Source organism: Agelaius tricolor, unplaced genomic scaffold (assembly GCF_023055355.1).
Source record: "Agelaius tricolor isolate 1412-34295 unplaced genomic scaffold, bAgeTri1.0.p SCAF_1, whole genome shotgun sequence".
Lineage (NCBI taxonomy): Eukaryota > Metazoa > Chordata > Aves > Passeriformes > Icteridae > Agelaius > Agelaius tricolor.
Window position 1 is genome coordinate 16564585 of NW_027269261.1, and position 21335 is coordinate 16585919.

Consider the following 21335-nt stretch of genomic DNA (forward strand, 5'->3'; position numbering starts at 1 on the left):
AAAAAAAATCTGCATCGGTATGGCCTATTGGAATGGGGTTTCTGTCAAGGTAAACGGTTGTCGGCAATGACTGTGGTAGAGTGGCGATAAATCCCATTTTATTGCTGAAAAATTCCAGCTTCTCTCCATGCCTGACAGCTCCCCACATTCTCGTACCCATTTGGGCAATTTCTGTACTATGTCCATCTGGTTCTTATTACCTCTCAACCTGCCAGTGTCTGATCCAGAAAAAGTGCAGGTCAAAAACAGGGGAAAGAAACCAAGGTGATGGACAAAACAGAAAGAGTGATTGAGAGACCAAGTCACGCTTCCTGTTCCTCCCTCCCCAGCCAAAAAAATATGTGTTTGAGTGGAATAAACAAACTTAGGGAAGGTTATTAGCCTAATTATGAAGTTGCTGTCAATGTCCTTAAAATACAAAATTAAATAAATATTAATCTGTATGCTCCAAGCTTTGGTATTGCCACCAAATATTTGCCCAGGACACTGATGACATCTGTCTAAGTAAAACCTTTCTGGAGAAACAGGAAAAGCCAAGACTTCAAATTCTTAAATCTTGGAGTCCTGGTGTGACCATTTAATCTGCAGCCTTTTTCACGGTGCCCTTGGAATTAAGAAGGACGAGACTTGTGTCCAAAGGTTCATTTGGGGGTTGCAAATTATTTTAGGAGGGCATCAAAAGTATAATTTAATTGCAATTTCAAAAAAAACCCAACCCAAAGTAAAAGTTATGCTAGCTTCTTGATAGAAAAATGAGAAAGGAAAGTCTTTATTTCCATGCAAGTTTTGTGCATACTGCTGAACTCAGACCTAAGTTAGAAAGTCCTCAAAACCCCCTACAATAAGTAGAGGGAAATTTGATGATTAAAAAAAATTTTAAAAATTAAATTTAAAAAAAAGTAAAAATAAAAGAAATTAGCCCACAACAGCTGAACTGTCAATAAGTCAAAATAAAAAAACCCATTAGAGCACTTGCTCTCCTCCCAGCTAAAACTATTTTCTGTGGCATTTGTCAAGGACCCCCTAGTGCTATCAGGAGACATGCTGATCCACTTTCAATCTCTCCCTTCAAGGGAGCCCAACGAATTTAATTGCAATTTCTGTATTTATTCTACCTGGAACACCTCATTTCCCCCCCAAAATGCTGCTGGCTGTACTTTTTTTCCCCGTAGATCACCACTCCTCAGGATCATCACTCCTGTGGTCTCACGTTAGCTTACACAGTCTCTTCCCACATTCCCTGAAGATGCAAGGGAAATTAGACTTGACTTTTTGGAGCTAAAAAATCCTAAAATTCTGACTGAATTCTAAAGAGCAGAAATTTCAGAGTATGCCCTACCATCTATTCAGTGATCCTTGGGGAGGAGGGCTCTTGAGCATCCCACGCTGGGTATCTCATACACGGTAGGATTTGCTGGCAGGTGTAATGGTCTGATCTGGTACCAAAGGGCTTGAAATTGTGGAGATATTAGGAATTATGTCCCCCCAGTTTGCACAAACCTTTTGGCTCCCAGAAGCTCAAGATGGGGCTCTAAGAGTGAAACAAGACACAGGGGTACAGTTTTCAGAGGAGCTGGAGGAAGACGTTGCCATTGAACAAGGAGACAGGACAGAGAATGTGTAGGAAGGAAAAGGTGGGGAGAGTTCAAGATCTTGCTCCAGAATAGGTGACCTAAAAACACCATGTGCAAAATGTGACATGCACCTCACCACCTGTCCTTGCAATTTCTCCCTCTGATGCTGGTGCATCCATTTAAAATGGGAATTTGGAGGAGATTGCTTTGGTGGGAAAAGTCTTCCTCTCTGTTACCTTTTGGTGTCAGTAATGGCCCTGAGAAATCTGACTGCCTGTGCTTAGGATTTGTTTGCATTTGTCATGGATTATATTATTATTTGTCATGGATAGAATAAGATTTTTTTTTAAGTATTATTTTCTGCATGTATTTTTCTTTGTTCAGTTGTGGGGGGCATGCCATGCAGATTTAGATGCCAAGATATAAGAGGGTCGTTTGAGACATCTTGGCTTGAAGACCAACTCAGCCACACTGCTTGGTTTGCCTGTGAAGCCACTGAATACAAAAGAAGCTGATATGAGGGAAAGCCCCAACTTTGACAATGAAAATATGTCAGCATGAAAATGGTTAATGGTGAGTATTATAGCTTCAAAAGAGCCCATTGGCTACCCCTAAAGGATGCCCTGCAATTGTTAAACTCATCAGATGCAACTACCCTTCCTCAGCTAGCCCTTACATTTGTCTGGCTAACAGTAAAAAATACTATAATAAATCGGTAACATATGTTGCCAGACAAGAATAAGTGATATAAATAAAGAGTCCAGAGACATAGCCCCTCAAGAATAATGTGTAAAGATTTAAACTTCCAATGTATTAGTTAAGCTAGGAACATTTTAGGAGGAATTTGAAAGTGGTGTTCTGTTTGTTTATATCATTCCTTCTCTTTTTTTTTTTCCCCCCTCTCTTTTTTCTTCTCTTCAGATTGCATTTTAAATCAAAATGTTCTCCATGACTGACTGCTTTGCAGCACTAGGGTAAGTCCCATTTTTCCACAGCTTAAACAAAAACTATGCCTAAGAAATCTATGCCAGAAAGGCATTTTGCTGGGTTTTGGTTTAGGAAATAAGCATAATGTTGTGGGGAAGACATCATCTTTTTTTTTTTTTCTTCTTTTTGTTATTTTTTTTTCAATCCAAACATAGAAAATTGTGCATGTGCAAACATAGCTGCTATCATGAAAGCCAATTCACTTTAAACGTGACAACTCTCCAAACTAGTAATGCATTAACAGCTGCAGCATTAAAAAAGAAAATATAAAACCAAATATGCTTTGAGACTTGGCTGGATGTTTTATTTATCTTTTACTTTTATTGAGACATCCTTTGAAAAATGGCATAAAATAAATAGTTTTACAAAGCAACAACATAATCAATCTCTAAATGAGAAGATAAATCAAGGATTTCATTAACTGCTGGTAGCCAGTTTAAATTGTAGTCTTGTCCATAATGTCTATCTATCTATGTATGTCCAAGTTATATTAAAAACCTTTAAATGGCTTTGTAATATCAGCTACATCTAGCTATTATAATAATTAATGATACTGTTTTATAAATCAATATATGTATTCTTGATAAATTCATATCCAGTTAATGGTGTAATTTAAATAAAAAATTAATGTAATAAGGGACATACTGAAATAGGCAGGAAATCTTTAAAGGTTAAGAGGCAAATTTGTCTAAATTCCTTTCTTTGTACCTATTTTTTGAGAAAGCCTCCATTGAAATGCAGCTGATAGCAGGCTGGCTCTCCGGATCGCGCTCTCGCCATTAGTTTTGTTTTAACAGCACCCGGTGAGTTTTTGCAGGCAGAGGAAAAGGGAAAGCCCCTTCAGCAGCAGGAATACTTTCCTCCCTGCTTTCTCATCCTGCTGCAAAACTGCAAACAAAAACAAAGACAAAAGTAAAAAGAAAGAAAGAAAAAAAAAAACCCCACCACTCCGGCATTTGGCCAGAAGCAGAAATGGTAAAAATGCTCTTTTTTTACCATTCCCTATCGATTCCATATTTGTATTATTACAAAAATATTTTGCTTCTTCTATACGGTGTCATTAAAAAGGTAAAATATGAACATTATGTTCCAGGCATGAAGTGCATTCAGAGGAGTCTGGAAACCCTGCAGACTGTTCAGTGTAGTAAAACGCTGTTCTTTATCTCTTGTTTTAAATACAGTTAATCCTGTTTATTCAGCAAACACATTTAAGAGCAACTTTGAGGAAAAAAAAAACAAAACAGAAAAAGCTGGAAATTGCCTTTTTCTATCTGTAGTGGCGAGAAACCGTGGCTCTGTTCCTTTGCTTTTATTTATAGTCAGTAACCACAAAATATATCTCTAACAATAACAGGGATTTTAATAGGCAATATTAATTGTCCTTCCCTTAACTTTTGATCTGAAATGTTTCAAACAAAAGCCTGTTGCCTGTTTATATGATGAATTTGTTTGAAGAATATCTTTCTGAAATGATGCAAAACATGATACTTAGTCATTTGGACTGACATGGGACAGAAATGTCATTTTAATGTATTGAGTGATTTTTTTTGTTTTCTTTTCGGGGGGGGCAGTTTTTTTCTCAACATTGCTCTGCCTTATTTAGAGCAGCAGTGATCTGCGCAGTTTCTTTTGACACTGATGGGTATTTCAAACCCCTTACACTGAGAGGAGGGAGAAAAAGGAATTTGCTGCCAGCCACAGCGGCGATGCAGCTCCATAAGCCATCACTTATTTGCTAAAAGTTTACATTTCAAATGAGCTTGAAATGTAAAGGTGGGCTTTTTGTTGCTGGGACTGTATTTAGGAATGGAGAGAGAAAATAGAGAGAAGATGATTATGCTTGTATGTTAAAGACTATCAGGATATTGGTAATACAGCCATTTAAAATGTATTTTGTTTTTTGACGCAGCTAGGAGCAGGAGATTCACAACCATATCTGGGATTCTTGATTTAAGCTTTATAGGAAAAAACATCAAACAGCAGCTTACAGTAACATACCGAAATACATTATACATTTTAAATATCTTCAGTTAGAAATGTGTGTTATATTTTTTACCCTCCCCTTCTGGGATCACTAACATGCCTCTCCCCAGACAAAGCAAGGACAAGTTCCATCTTTAAAAATTATCTGCCTTACAGATCACATTCTCAGGCATGTTCCATGCTTTTTATTACCACGGATAACTTCTTAATGCTATCACAATTTTATACTTGTTAAGTGGACATCTTCCCTATATTTAACTGCAAAAAAAAGCAACTTCTTTTTGGGGGGTGGGAGGAAGGAGAAATGCTTTGGGATGATTAGAAACATAAGTTTCTATCTTCTGTCACACCAGCCTATCAATTATTCAAAACCCTACTAAATTTAGATGTCTGTTCCTAAAACGTTGTTTGCACTCGTTCCCTGGGAAGATGGAGGCAGCTGATAATTTGGCTAAATTATGCGTTTGAGCCCAATGGTTACAAATGAAAGAGTTGAATTCAGCAGATTTATTTGCCACTGATGAAAATCCTTGGTAGCAGGAATTTAGACCTCCTCCTTCAGGGAGCAAATCGAGGGGTGAGGCAGTGCCCACAGGTATTTATGTGGACCAAACCTCATTGTTACAGCAAATAACATGATGCATCAGTGACTTGGTGGGAAGTTTTACTGATCAATTAGGGATTGGCTACTGGGGGCAAAGGGCCTAAAACAGCCCCTGAGGTCCTTTGTACCCCAGGTAGTCATTACCTGAGTGTAAAGACCAGTAAAGGGGAAATTATTGCTATTATAGGATTAGATGTGAAGGATGCAGGGTGGACGACTCTGGATTAGACAGGGTGTAATGTGCTCATCCCAAACCTGCACTTTGAGCATCCCTGATGCAGCCTGGCTGCTGTGATGGTGTAAAATATCTCCCTTTTCCAGCAGTGTCGGGGTGTGATTGGCAGCAAGTCTGCACCGAGCGTGGGCGTCCTCCCGTGCACACCAGTCACAGGACGTGAAGGGGGAGTTTTTGTAATTTATTTTATTTTTTTTATAAATAGATAGGCTCTGACAAATAACACCGCCTCTTCACAAAGCTCCTTCGCAGCAGCTAACAGACCTCTGCTGGGTTTATCAGTGACAGAACCTCCTTCCCTAAAGGAAATAATATTTTTGGTGAAGATAATTCAGCTGATATTGCAATAGCTCAGGAGGGCAAAAAGCTGCAGAGCAGAGCAGAGCTGTTTCCAGCAGCCCTGGGCACAGGGCAACACTGATTGCTGCATTGGGCATGTTTCAGAGGGCCAGGCATGAGAGCAAGAGCAGAGCTGAAAGAAATGCTGCTGACTGTGAAAAATAAGAGAATAAATAATCAAATAAAATCAAATCCATGCAAGAGAAACACCATCCTTTCTCTTGCAATGACAGTTGCTAATTGCCAAAACACAGACAGCCTTAGACCAAAAAAAAAAAACAAAACAAATCAAACCCCTCAAAAATCCATAAAGAATTTAATTTATATTTAGAAACCAAAATGTTTCAGGCAAACAGCACGCAAATTGCACAAGCCCTTGTGTCGTTTCCCGCTACCCTGTGCTGACTCTTTAAGTTACACTGCTGAGGAACCTATGCCCATTTTTACAACTCTGGCATAAAAGCAGGCGAGTGGCAATGGGGAGGGAAAAAACCCAACCCCCAAAAAAACCCAAAACAAAGGACGTGTGAGGGCTTTCATTTATTTAGATAATCCTCCTCCTGCTCCACAGCGTTTTGCTGTCTTTGTCAAAGTGAATGACAACAATTTGGCCAACTCTCTCTGAGCTGCACTCAACAGTGACAGGCAAATTATCAGAGGCCCTGCACTCCTTATTATCAGAGGAGAAGTCATCAGGAGGACGTGCGGAGGATCCCTCTCCCCTGTCACTATTTGTCAGTGGGACAAGGGCCACTGCTATGGGTAGCTGACAGGTAATTTCAACAATAACAATTACTCCTATTACTGGTGTCATAAACAATTCGCCCAAGGCATGACAATAGCAAAGCTTTATAATTCAATGCCATATAAATAAATGCCAGCAGGTAACAAGTAATTTAGCTCCAATCAGGCCTTGGCCTTGGCATTAATATTGTTATTGCAAGAAAATGGAAAATTGAAAAAATTCAATATGTTAATGAATTAAGAGGGGTTCAAAGGCTAAGGGAGGGGAGGCATGATCCAGAATGAGGGGAAGGAAGAAAACAAAAGATACAAAATCATGCTTTCAGAACCAGCCCCAATATGTGTTCATACAACCTTATAACTAGTTTCTGATATAGAACATGTTCTTGCTATGCTGCTTTTCAGGTTAGGGCAAAAGGCATGCAGGAACCTGAACCCCACCCCTTGCCTCCATCTGCCACACTGTGAACGACGTGCATCGAAAAATAAACTGAATTTAACGGTTTTATTAAAAAGTGAATGATATTTGACATCTCATGCAAGACAGATTTAACAAAGATTAAAAGTTATTTACAACTCCATTGCTTTATTGTCCACTTCTTGCATGCTTTAATCTTTTTTAAACGAGCTCTGTTAAATCATTGATTCTCTATTTATCAAGAAGAAGAATTTTACTGCACTTTTTCTCTCCCCAAATGCCCTTCATAAGCCACAACACCCTAACTCTCTTACGAGAATGATGATCAGCAGCAAACAAGCTAAATACCAATATCTTCAAGTCCAACTTCTTTATCAACCCAATTTGCAATTTTACTATTTGTCCAGCAAGACAATGGGGCATCAGGCTGACAGCAGTAAAAGAATTTGAAAATCTCTAATTAGGAGAGCTGCAGAGCAATTAACGCATGTCAAATTTCACTTCATCAAGTGCCACTCTAATTTTCCCACTAAAAATTAATGGACTTTTCTTTGGGGAGTGTGTGTGTGTGTGTGTGCTTGTGTCTGTGTGTGTGTGTGTCCCCTCAAGGCAATGTTGATTCAAATCTGCTCAAGATGCAGCGTTGCACAGCTAAGCATCTTCTTGATTACAACCCGACACACTTCTAACTGCTTTCATTCTCACTGCCACAGATACTTTGTCAACAGTCAAATTACGCCATGCTGATAACAATGCATAATGGTCTTCCTCAAAGGAGGCTCCTGTCATGGAGCAGCCTTTCATAAAAACCCACCAGTTTCTTCTCTGGGAGATAGATCTGGATAAAAGGAGTTAAGCTTTTGTGGTTGCAGCCATGGTTGCAATGTATTTTTTTTTTTCATTTCTCGTTTTTTCTTCTTCCTCTCATGCTATAGTTTATTTATTTTTCTACTCACCTGAAATTACGGCAGGGAGCTGTTTGAAGAGTGATACAGAATGGAAAATATAGTCACTGTTTATACAGGCTTTGCTTTAACCACTTTACTCCAAGACGTTTTCAAGAGCAACATCCTCATTTCAGTACCACTCTTTTTTTTTTTTTTTTTCTTTTTCTTTCTAAAGGTGCAGGGCAGCATCCTGCACTCTTTGCATAAGCACAAGCCCTGCTGACGTCAATGGGAGATTTTCCGGGGCGAGGGCTGAGCGCCTTGGCCTGCTGCTATAAACACATTTGGACTCTCTTTTAATGGATGGTATTTAGATTCTGTGTGGTGCTTGTTTAACAGGCACGGTTTCCAGAGTCCTCAAACATTGTGGGGCACACAAGACAAATTGTCTTTTTGTCAAAGCAGCATGAGGGCAGGAGAGAAGCACTGAGCCATCACAGGCAGTTTTTGCCTTCCACTCACTGCTCCCTGATCCGCACCTCTCTTTTCCTGGGAGATCAATAACAGCAAAAGTCAGAGGGTGTCATGGGGCAGGATTTCAAACAAGTAGAAGTGGAATTAATAAGAATAACATTCTACAGTGGCATTAATATATTTTTGCCTGTAAGTTTCAGAGCTGAAGTACAGTTGTCTGCTCCCTTGGAGAGAAGAAGGGTTAGCACCCACAGCCCTTGCCTATCACTGGGCTTATTGCTGCCAGCCACCCCAATGACATGGGTCTATAGTAGGGTGTATATAGTCCTTGGTGTGTGCATGTCTGTTTACACTACAAACAAAGCCAAAACCACACATTGCCTTTAATCTGAGCCATCTTTCCATCAATATCTTGTTTCTTGCCCCAAATAAATGACTGATATTGCAGTGCCTGGTAACACAGGCACTGCAATTTTCTGTATCCTCCCTTCTGTATATTCACCCCCACCCTGGCAGGTATTAACATTTTGCAATTAACTCTGTCCGATATACTAAGAAATGGGAAATTCAGGATATTTGGTTCCTGAATTTTGGATGTTCCCCTCTCTGTGTCCTCCACTTAGGATGAACAAATGAGTCTTCTTCTAATGACACAGCCCCAGTGCACACACAGTCCTCAAGCATCCCCAGACCAATGGCATGGCAGCCACTGGGTCTGCAGGTTAATACATCTGTAAGTGCATTTCTTTTTTTTTCCATGTCCTTGTCTAAACTTAAAAAGCTCTAACGCTGCTTTTAAACAAAGCAGTGATTATATACTTTGCCTCGACAACCTCTACTTTTTTTTTATTGAGGACACCCTGCCCCCCCTCCTCAAAAAATGCTTCCATAAAAACAATAGGCAAGGCCATAATTTAAAGAGAGAAAAATGTGATTATATAACACATCCTGCAGTAATCAATTTTACCTCCAATATCTGCTTTTGTTTTCAAAATGCTAAATAAACAATACATAATGCATCCCTCATCAGCCAAAACCATGAGGGCTCTGTGCTCAAATAACAGGAAACATATTCAATTTTCCTAACAGAAGACAGTTCATTAAGCTGTGCCACATCAAATAAAACTTTAATTTCTCCAGCATCAGAGTCGCAATGAAAGCAATTGAGGAAGATGAGCCATATGGTACTTCTATCAGCAAACACATATTGCTCATTCCCCCAAAGTTTTCTAATTCTGCTCCCCAGACCTGTGTAATATAGATAATGTGCTCTGAGCGCAGCAACCATGAGCTATCTGGTGTACACTTCTAATACTGTATTTAATGGGAAATAATGAATCATAAAAGCCTGCAGAAGACGGCTTTTGCTAACCTAAATCTCAGCTGTAATTTCATTGTTCTGCGCCTAAGATGCTGTTTGCCCTTTTCAAACAGCAGCAGTTGAACATAATTATGCTGCTACAAACCTGGGCTGCAAAGAGAAAGCTGTCCTAATAGAACCAAGTTTTATTAACTCTTGAAATCCTGAGCTTGGGGCAACTGCAAGCAGACAGCTGCCTGTCAGGTTTTAGGGTTCATTAAAGCACACGTACACGTATATCTTGATTTCCAGTGCGCAGCCCCACAAATTAAATTGATGATTCCCACATCGAGCCAAAAATGCAACAGGAGAAGGCTATGAAAAATTAGGAAATCTTCTTGACATCAGGAAATCCGACACTTGTCTGCTCTAATATCTGTAAGTGCCAAAGAAAGAGGGGGATTTTTTTCCTTAAAGGTAAGTCTATTTTTCTTCTTCTTGCCAGATATAAAAATTGTGGTTAGTGCCTGGAGTAAAGGGCCCTTTAAACTTTATAGTGTTTACCCTTCATTTGTAATTCCATAATTATCTATTTAATGATATCATAAGGTTAAAAGTTAAACAGCACTGTATTTTCTCTGTCTTTTTCTCCTCTGCCTTTTAGAAAGGGAGGTTTGCCTATCTTCAAGGGACGATCGGTCAGAGTTGTTTTCTGAAGAAGAAGCCTATAGGTAAAGAGGCCTCCATATGTTCACACAGGAGGATTCATAAAGGCAAGGACAGGAACATAAAGGTATTATTTTGACATGATGACCCCTGGAAAACGTCTTTGACTCATCCCAAGTAAGTGTCTTTCTTTCCTTCCTCCACCCTCTCCCCCTTCCCTCAAAATACAGGGCTAATTGAAGACATTTTCTAGATATGCTAATTATACATACTGAAAATATACTTTAGTGACTGTGTTTGTTTTGGCAATATATAAACCAACACCCGCCCCCCCCCCCCCCCCCAAAATTAAATTAAAAAGAGCAACTTTTTAAAGTTAGAGATTGCCTTTTAAAAGATTATTAAAATCACCATGTTAGATGTCTGTCTTTGAATTAGCTCCGAGGCTTGATTGCTTTCATTAAAGCTGCCTGTTTGGGTGCTGCTTGGTGAATGTTCAAGTCTGGATTTTTTCCCCCTCTTTTCCCACATCCCCCCTGGCTGCTTCTTACTACTTGTCAACTTGGATTTTCCCTCCAAATTTGAAAGCAAAACTTGGGTTATTATTTTTTTCTTTTTTGAGTAGCAACAGCCATCCCCACCCTGCCTTCCCCCTTGCAAAATACCACGACCAAAATCACCAGCAACCCAAGTCAGAGACAGACCAACAGGTAATATATATACTAAATATATATATATTAAAAAGTAGCTTAAAAAAAGACACACCCAAAACACCCACCATGACCAAACCGACACCCCCAAAAAACCCACCACAAGCCACCAAAAAACTCCAAGCTATCACATTGCTCATAGCCCATGAATGCCTTAAAAACAAATGTTTAAACAGGTTTTCTTTTTTTTTTTTGAAGCAGCAGAAAACCTCTGCATGCTCCAATGGGTTACAATAACAATGCTCTATTGCAATGTAAAACAAGCTGGAGGAGAAAAAGGTGCTTTTTGTTACCATTTTATCAAAGCTGTTCATCTTCTAGCTGCAGGCAGCATTTTGCTGGAATTGCAGATATTTCTCTGTCCGGGCTCCTTTGTTTGTGCATCTCATTTGCATATATTTATCTCCAGCTGAGGGTGCTTTCAGCTCATTAAGGCCTCCCCTCACATTATTTCATAAGCCAGCTGCTAGGAGGGATTTCACCTGTGGTGACTGAGAAAAGAGGGGTGAAAAAACCAAATTCTTCATTTAAAAAAAGAAAAAGAAAAGAAAAAAGCCAACAACCAAGGAAATCTTCTGACTCTCTTCCCCTATAAATGGGCACCATTTGTGTTAAACAGCCTCTTGTCATGATAGATGCCTCCTGGGGTCAGGGGGGAAAGTTGATTTGAAGGTCAGCAGTAAAACAACAGACAAACCAGACGCCAAACTGGTTCTTTAGCTGTCGGTGGGAGCAGTGGTACAACCAGGTCTTGAACCTTTTTCAACCTCTAATAAAACAGGGGAAGAATCTGAAGTGGAGCAACCAGGCCCCAGAGGAAAAAAAAAAACAACCCACAAATAATATCAATATCGAGCAGCAACGGGAAACAACGGGGCAGCTCTCAGTGTTACGGGCACTCTGCTATTGTTTCAAGAGCTGGGGAATTAATTCCACTTATTTATTTAAGGCGTGTCAACTCGCTGCCTAAACCTGTTTCGGTGTCAAGATGAATAAAAATTTTATGGCTCATAAAATAGAGCCATTCATCTCCATGGTCTTTGTGGTGCCTGGGTTGTTGGGGCTTTTTTTTTCCCCCTTTCCTCCTGGTAGGCTGAGCTGGGCCAAAATCTCTGTGTCCCATTGCTACCAACTCACTCATAGGAGAAAAGAAAATTTAGACAGGGCATCTCAACCTAAATTTCTGGGTTTGATTAGAAAATGTAAATGTTAATTCATCATAGTCATGTGCAAGCCCCCATCTCCTCTATTTCCCCAGCCTAAAACCTACAATGAATTTACATCATCTATATGGAGCTTTGGACCAACAGGTAATAAAATACAATAAAGCTTGGTTTTTATCAGGACACACACACAAAAAAATCCCATTAATTATGGTTCATGACTACTCTAAACCAAATGTTCAAATAGTAGTTGGAAATGATGCATAAAATCTCAGCATGTTCTGATAGGTTATAGAGTCAGTGGTTTATTGCAATGTAAAACAAGCCACAGGAAGAGAGGGTGGTTTTGTTTACCATTTTCATCAAAGCTGTTCATCATGTTGATATACTTATGCTATATTGTGACCCTTACATACATTGCATTTCATATATTTATTTTCCAGGTTGTTGCCACTTTTGCTGCCTTTGCCTCTGAGAAGTTGAGTAAATCCTCTGGCCCCTTTCAAATATTTTCTCATCTGCACTGAATTTCTACTGACAAAGCAACTGATAGGTACGGACCTCAGAAATATTTATTATCATTGAGTAAAGTTTTTTTTTTTTTTTTTTACTTAATCTGAGGCAATTAGTTCCTGAATAAATACAGACTAAATAATCTACCTCCTCAAAAGATAATCAGACTTGAAAAGCGCTGTTTGGTCCTACCCAAGAAAAGCACAACTTGATTAAAATGCTTTGGAGGTTCACTTTCATTTCTTCCCTTTTGCCCTGGAAAACATTTTATATCATCCCAATAACTTTTATTTTCTTCCCATGCCAAACCTGGGGCCTCTGTTGGTTGTTGCTGTCCTTTTTCCCCACCTTTCCTAAATCTTTAACCCTGCTTCTCATTTTTCTTTGCCCCTAATCTAATCACTAATTCCTTGGCTTGGCCAAATAGTTAAAAATGTTAAGTGCTGCTCACAATTCATGCTGCCTCCCCCATGTATCTGTCTCTGTTTATGGAACAGGCCCTGGTTTCCTCCTGCTCTTGTTCAGCTGTAGGTCTGCAGGTCAGGAGACTGTAAATACACACAGTGCTGCCCCAACCCATAAATCTGAGCAAAGGGCAGCCTTATATATTCAGATAAGGGATGTAAGGGGTAGGGGGAGGTTGTGGGGGTGGGGTGTGCAGGAATCAAAAAAAAAAAATGCAAGAAGAGAATGAGGAGATTCTGTGGTGAATGAGGTTCTTTGCCAGACCCTGAATCCAAGCTGCATGCCCTGCTACCTTGCAGGACATTCCAGCCAGAGATAAATCTGAAATATTCACCCTTCTTCCCACCCTGCCTGTTTATATATAAATCATTACAAAAAGCATTTTATTACCATTGGGGCAAAGAAATTAGACATGAGATTTCAATGTCTTTCTCTCCTCCAGATCTTTGTTGGTCTATTTCCTGTCCTTCTCTCCCTGCCCCCCCCCCCCCCCCCACTTTATTTCCTGCACCTCTGAAGCTTTCAAGGGAACAGTCCCCCTGTTATTGCTTCTCAGTTCCAAGGTCTTAGAATAAATAACATTGTTATTACTCACTTCACCAATTTCCAAGAAGAAATATTGCTGCAGCAAATGCAAGCAGCACTAATATTTGCAAAGTGATAAATGGATTGTTACATACCTTCCCGTCTGTGTGGCCTCCAGCCATCCTCCGGCCAGCTACATCCCTCCTAGGGGTGGGAGGGAGGCTGCCTTTGAACTTAGCAGGGTCCAGACACTTAGTGCCTTTCACCAGAGCCAGCCCCAAGCCCCCTCCCTCACCCTCTGATGGAGAGATAATTTTTAATGGACCATGCCAGAGATGGTACTGGGACTGGGGGAGAGCAGGAGCCATGTACCAGGACCAAGCAGCCAAATGAGGATGCTTTTGGCACACAATCAGTGTCTGGTGGGTTTTCTTAGTGTTGGGTGCTGTAGGGAGAGGGGTGAGAGACTTGAGATGTCCCCAGGAGACAACTGCTGCTCCACTGTCCTCCCCAGCTCCTGCACACAGCTGCTCTGGTGTGGCTACCACATCCCAGAGGCCACAATAAGACCTACCTCTTCTTCTCCAGCTTCCAGTAATGTGAAAAGTAGACAGAAAAAGCCAGCAGAGAAGAAAAATTATTTTCCAAGTTCCCCCCACTCTGCCCCCAAAATGTCTCCAGTGCCTGAATGGGAACTGCAGTAGATACCAAAGATACCAGGGATACAGATGCTCAGTGGGGTGAAAACTGGAAAGACATACTTCTAAACACCACCAACCCCACTGCTTATAAAATTTCATTAATTCACATGAAATTTTCAGCAAACTTTCGTAACTAAAGCTGAAGTTAGGGAGGTGCTGAGGCAGGGAGCAGTCTCCTGGCCTCCCCATCCTAAACCTGGTTGCTCACCATGTAACTTCTGAGTTTAAAAAGAGATGGCAATTGGAAAATTCACATGGGATAAATAAAAACTAATAAAATTTTGGATTTTTTTTAAGCAGCAATTTATATCTAGCTCTGAGACATGACTTGGGCTCCTTTATTTTATTAAAAAAAATCTCCAAATCAAATTATTCCTGGGCTGCAAGTCATGCTGAAAAAAGCTCCACTCTGAATTCACAGTAATTAGAAACAAACCATCACATTTTCCTTCAGACCCACAAAGCGTAAGTTGCTGACATTTCTTAGACTGAGTCTGTTGCATTTCCATGCCGTGGCACTCAGGATAGGAGAGGGTTTGGTTGGATGACTTGAATTCCTTGCTGTGATAAACACCCCCACATTAGGTTATTCAGGCACCAAAGTTGATGTAAAACCTTGTCCTTCACAGGTAGAGCAAAACTAAGCTGCTCCAGAAGCATCATCCCCAGTCCACTACTGCTGGTGTGGCATTGCCTCTGTGGCTGGGGCACCACCAGGAGAAGTGCTGAGAGCACCCTTCCTCATGTGCCCTCCCTGCACGGCCCCTTCCCTTCTGGAGAGGTTTTCAGAAGCTGAGGAGATGCTCACCCGTGTGTGCAGGTCTCATGCGGAGGTTAAACCCAGCAGCATCTATGTGGTGCCAGCTTGAGGTGTGAGGAGACGAAGAGTGAGTGCAAATGTTTCAGCAGCCTGGGGTGGAAGTGTTGGCATGGTCTAGCAGTGCTAGCATGTGAACACTGTGCCCATGGGGATGGGGAAGGTGGGAGGTTGAAAGACTTGAGCTATTTATTAGGTTGCTTTTTCCTAAGGGATACCATGATCCATAAAAGAATGAGCAGAATTCAAGGATTGCAGGAAGAAAATTATTCAGAAACTGCTAGCAGAGGTATGAAAGGGTCAATCAGAAAAGGGGACAAAAATATATCTGACATTACCAAATATATACCTTCCTGACCAAGGTAAATACCATCTCCTTTTTTTTTTTTTGTAAGATGAGAAATATTAAAAGGAATGTCACAAGTTAGAGGAAAGACTAGAAATTCCTTTGGGATGGGCTCTCATGCAAAATATATACAGTTCACTAGTAACAAAAACCAGATAGTCTTTACTGTTTTTTAAAAAAAGAATTAATAGGATCATGGAATTAAAGAATCATAAGGTTGGAAAAGACCTCCAAGACCATCTATTCCAACCTTTACAAAAATCACCCATAATACTCTCTCATAAACATACATGTGTGTATGTTTATGCAGCTGTAGAAGGCATGTGATTGTGCACATATATGTGGGCATGCATATATACCTATAACAAAAACTCGGCATGCATCAAATGAAAATTAAAGTGAGCTGCAAAATTATTTAGGGGAGAAAGTGATGAAAATGGGTGAGTGCTGAGGCAGCAGTATGGTGAGGAGCTACCCCACTGCTGGGAAACACCCAGAAACCTTCCTAAACATTTATCAGCACCTTTCCTAACTTTAGGAGAAGGGCTGGGACTGCCCCAAAAGCATGATTCTTCAGGATATTCCTGTCAGGCAGGAAACCTTGTGAGAGCAGCATTGCTTGTTCTCTGTTCTGCTTCCAGCCCCAGAAAGCACACAGATAAGAAGAAAAATCCAAATAATTGAATATATACAAGACATCCACATTTGTATAAACAACAAGCTTTGAAAAGGGAAAAAAGAATCAGGTCTTATTTTTTATGATTTCTTTTTCTCAAACTAAAAAAAAAAGAAAAAAGAAAAGTCAGGCAGTTCTTATTTTATCCAGACCAGTTCATAAATCCCAAGTCATAAATCCACATGATATCCCAGGCTGCTGGATTTTGCATTTGGAGCTCTGAAAGACTGATAGCTGAAAGATTTATAAAATCCCAGGTAGCCAGAGTGCTCCCTATTGGCTCCACATCTGAGAGGTCCCTGCATCCTGCTTAGCCCAGAAATCTGGATGTATGGGATATATTGTGTTCAAGAAGCAGCACACCCCCACCCTGCTATTTTCAGATGTGACGAAGGCTAAAAATTTGATCATGCGAGATGGATGGGCCCTGTTTAGGGACTTTTCTGCACAGACAGCCACAAACTGGGGTTTTGGGGAGAGCCACAAACTGGGGTTGCCCAAAAACTGCTGCCACCTTCTGCAAAATTACACCATGGTTTGTGTCATAGATGTATGATTTACCTTGTGTGGTAGACCTGAACATAAACAGCAGAATTGTTTCAGCTGCTTTGAATATATGCTTGATTTTGTTTCTTGTAATATCCTTGAATAGGAGTGACTGCTCAGTAAGAACAGGGGATCATCACTAGGACAGAAGATAGAGGTGAACATGACAAGCCCCTCAACAAAAATTGGTACCTGAGATGCCTTAGATAAAGTACATGTTGCAAACAATTCCAGTGTCAAAGCAGCCAGCTCACAGAGCTCAAAGAGCGCTGAAAGATGATGATGTGAGGTTTTTCTCATCAGTTCAGTGGATGTTACATGTAACCATGTGTACTGGGGTGAAGGTTCCCCAACACAGACACTCTGAAAACTGATTTGTACTATTTGTATACACAGGATGCTGAAAAAGTGCTTAAGCCTTCCCTCCTTTACTTTCTTTATCTGTCCTCAATGACCTTATTCGAACCTAATACTTTTCTCCAGACTTGTAATGACAGACATTTCTAATATGCTTCTGTTGAATTAATAAAAAGATTTTAAAAATCCCTCTTCTGCAGTTACAAGATTTGTTTTATAGCTGTAACTAACATCGTTGTTACTGAGAAATTAAATTATTTGCTTTATGTTTCATATATTTTTATTCATGAGTCTGAATATATTCAATATTTTCCATGAGGAAAATCCTCCTTCACCCTCCTGGAGAAGGAAGGTGGAATCAACCTGAGCTCTGCCTGTTTGGAGATTTATTAGAAGCACATTTTCCAGATAAATTTAGATAATTTTTGTTGTTGTTTGTCTGACTCTACTAGTGGAAATTAAGCATTGCAATGGTTTACACTCCCTGGAGAGCATATGTAATGGTTTATGCAATGGTTTATGCATCTCTTCCTTTGATCAGCCACCTGAAATGAGCACCTTGAGTGGCTTGGCTAGCACACTGTGGAGCTGCCTGCCTCCAGCACACTTCTTCCCCATCCAAATCCCTGCTTTCACTAGGAACAGTACTCATTTAAGAGACCAAACTAAACCAAACCAAAGCATTTATACTAGGAATAAGTCAAACTCGTATCTGGAGTGGTTTTTCTTGGTTATTCTTGAAATCAAAGTTTCCCCAAGGCTGTTGGTGTGCCTCAGAGGGTGTCCTCCCTTTCCCAAGCAGAGCACATTTCTTTCTAAACTCCAAATTCCTGTGGACTGTATTTATGCCATATTACATTATTTCTTGCTGCTTCCTTCCCTTTATCTCTCTTTCAGCTGGGTTTGAGATATCCTGAGCTCATAGCTATTGAGTGCAACACCATGGCCAGGGATGGGGCTGCCTACTCTATCCACCACATGCACCATTACTTAATCCAACCTGACTCTACAGGTCAGATGGCCCTGTCCTGCTTCAGGAGGGTGAATTTACTACATTTTGCCTCTTTGGCATTTCTAGCACCTTTCACAACAGCATTTGGTGTTCCACAGCCACTGATTTTGGAAGCTTTGCTTCTGTGAATATGCCTAAATCCCCTGATTTTATAATCTTGAAATGCTCAGATGGGCTTTGCCCATTGCTCATCAAGAAGATTGGGCTGAAATTAATCCCCTGATGGAAAAGAACTACCAGAGAAGGGTGAAGGGCAAACACTCACTTGTTTCTATTGATCATCCCCTGCAGTCTGCATTACACTTGTGGTGCCTTTGGAAGCAGGAGATTTCTTTCTCTTTCCAAACAGAGATTTGGTATGTTGAACCTGATCAAATATTATATTTTGCAGTTTCAAATGTGCAGGCCATCTTAAAGTTTCCTTTTATTAAAAGCATCTACAGAAGCTCTTTTCTTGTAATTCTTGTAAGCACTTCACTAATTAAAAATGCTATACAAGGACTAGTATTGAGCTATAGAAATGAAAGGTCAATACATGAACAACACTTCATTTGTAAATAATACAAGTCTGTAATCAATTATCTCATTTTCACAGAAGACATATTAATCTACAAGCAAAGAATGGAGACATTTAGAGGATGTACAGGGGGGATCTTTAAATGTTAAATGTTCTTTAGCATGTGCTAAATAAAGAGTTTGGCAGAGTGAAAATGTAGCACTGTCACTCCAGGGACAGTCTTTAGGTCAAATGATTTGTACCTTCAAAATAGTTCTCTGTAGCACTGTAAAGGCTCTCTGTTTGTAGCAGGGAGGTGGGTTAGTGTTATTTAGGATGTTAGTTGTAGCAGGGAAAATACTGCAAAAAATTAGAAAAAAGGGTGATATGCAAAGAAAAAGGTGCCTATTTTAATAGATGAATCAGCCATCTTTGCACTGCTATTTGCTTTTGTCAGCAGTGTGAAGTGAGTTTTCTTACCCCTAATTTTCCATAAAACCAGGCTGCTGGTTGGCAGGTTGGAGATGAGTCACACTTAGGGAAGAAGCTGTGTGGCCAAGTGCCCTTGATACCCCAGGCAGGAACTGGGAAATGCTGCTCCAGGTCATGCAAGAGCCATGCAGGATTGTTTCCTCTTCTATGGGTTCCAGTGGGAATCCACACAAGGTTTTAAAAATGTAACAGTTCCTGGGTGTTGGAGACTGTGCATGACTTCTAAATATCATTAGGGAAAATTACAAGAAGATCCATTCCCTGATGTAAAAACAACTTCCGCTTTCCATCAAATGGAAAGGAAAGGCTCTTGCCACCTATATTGGAGCTGGGTTACCCTGTATGCTTGTGTACTGAATTTGACTGCACAGAGGTGGTAGAAAAGCACGGGATGAATGTAATTTCATTTTCACTTTGCCTGTTTTGTTTGTTTGCATTGGATTTGCAGTACATCCATCCCACACTTGTAGCTTTAAAGTTTCTATCACACACATGTTGGGAGACAAAGGGGAAAACACCTAACCCTGCCACCCCCAACTCTCCCCACACCCAGTTCTCATCATTCTGCTGATTTCATCCCATCCCTGCCTTGCCCTCCTCTATCCATGGCTGGGTGGGAGGAGCGAGGAGTGGGGTGATGGGAACATGGGAACAGCCCCACCAATGTGAGCCCTTGTACAAGGGGAGGATCTCCCTCCCATCCCCTTTGCCACAGTCCCCTCTTCCCTCCTCCCACACTTCCTGCCAGCCAAGTACATTGCCTAGGCCAGGAGGAGGCTAAAAAAAAAAAAAAAGGAAAAGGAAAAATAAGAAAGAGAGAATTCTTTTCAGCAGACTTCACAAGCCAAAGTGGACCTGGGAAGGTTGGAGGTTGGGGAGAAGATGCACTCTTTGGCATCAGTAGGACTCAAGGCTGACTCTAATGTTTTGCCTTACTTCTCTCTGTACTCTTTCCACAAACAGAAACACTTACCTGTCACATGCTGATTAAGCAAGGCATTATCCCAGCTCCCTCACAAGATGGCCGGGACGGGGGGCAGAACAAAGAGCCAAGACCACCAACACCATTGGTGTGAAGGAGGAAAAGGCAAGCCAGGAATTTAGGGAGGATTGATCCCCCTCTCTACACTTGGCTGATACAAAGGTTGAATCACCAGCAACATCAAAGTCCTCATGAAAGCCTTTTCTGGCTTGTGCAGCAGGAAAGCTGGTTATGGAATTGGCACTGCCAACGGAATGGCACATAGCGAGGTGGCAAGGCAGGAGCCCTGTCTGCTTCCTAATGGATATTGCAGGGAAATGTGAAGATATCCACTTCTTCTTTAAGAACAAAACTTAGGTTAGGATGGAAAAAAAAAAACCAACCTAAAACCCCTAAGCCTAAATATTTCCAGGTTTGCTCACCCCGTGGGTTTGGTGCACTCTGTAGCTGCTTAACCTCCAGGGCCTTTCAAAGCTCTCTGCGAGTCTCTGTGCCAAAATAAACGTTACTTTACCATCAAGTAGGCAGAAGAACGAAAACTGTAAGATGTGTGAGTGAGAAAAAAAGAGCCCAAACAGGAAAACCCCTTTCTTCTGTTTTAAAAGTCCTGGATGATCAAGGCTGTTCTGTTCACTCTGATTTAATCAGTTTGCAGATACCCAAATACACATCCAGCCATGAAAAGTGCTCTCCCTTTGATTCCAGCAAAATCCTTTCTAATTCTCTTCAAATGTTCCAGGGCTTTTTGAAATGATTGCTATCAATGCCAACCAAATGCTTTAGATCTTTTTTTTTTTTTTCAGTTTGCCTGTCTTTAAGTACTTGCTTTATTTCTTGCTTTATTTACAGTTACAGCTGTACGTGGAAAAAGTATCTAGAAAACAGATCTGGTTTGTTTTAGCCTTTGTGCCATATAGAGTTAGACACTTTAACCTTCTTTACATTTACTTAGTTGCTTTAATGTGATTTCTGTAACCCCTACACTTTCTTTTTTCCGTAAAAGTTATTAAATATTTATAATACAGTAGCCCATACATATTACATACGTTGGACTTTTATTACGTTAAGCACAACATAGCTATCTAGTAAATCATAAGTCATGTTCCTCCTTAAAGTTGAAAACCAGGATTTTTCAGCTGAGCTTGGACTGAATTTATGAGGGACTAGCTAAAAAAAAGCTGAGATGGTTAAAACAATAGATAGACTTGTTTAACCAGAAAATAATAGATCTCCTAAAGTGCTGGATTTGCAATGTTTACCCTGGGTAGGAGCACCAGGACATGAGCAATGGGTGCTGGTGACTGTTTATGCTAAGGCATGGTC

At 40.5% G+C, this 21335-nt stretch overlaps 1 long non-coding RNA gene across 3 annotated transcripts; it reads left to right on the plus strand.

The window, feature by feature from the left end:
• Positions 1-1856: 1856 nt before the first annotated feature.
• On the plus strand, positions 1857-17209 carry LOC139589034 (uncharacterized). 3 transcript variants are annotated; one of them, XR_011678916.1, is made up of 5 exons: positions 1857-2147; positions 2496-2548; positions 10210-10388; positions 12528-12637; positions 14918-17209. It is a non-coding gene; the product is annotated as an uncharacterized lncRNA (long non-coding RNA). The 3 variants fall into 3 exon arrangements; XR_011678915.1 differs by lacking the exon at positions 1857-2147 and having other exon boundaries at positions 2252-2548; XR_011678917.1 differs by lacking the exons at positions 1857-2147; positions 2496-2548 and adding an exon at positions 9671-10022.
• The last annotated feature ends 4126 nt before the right edge of the window (positions 17210-21335 follow it).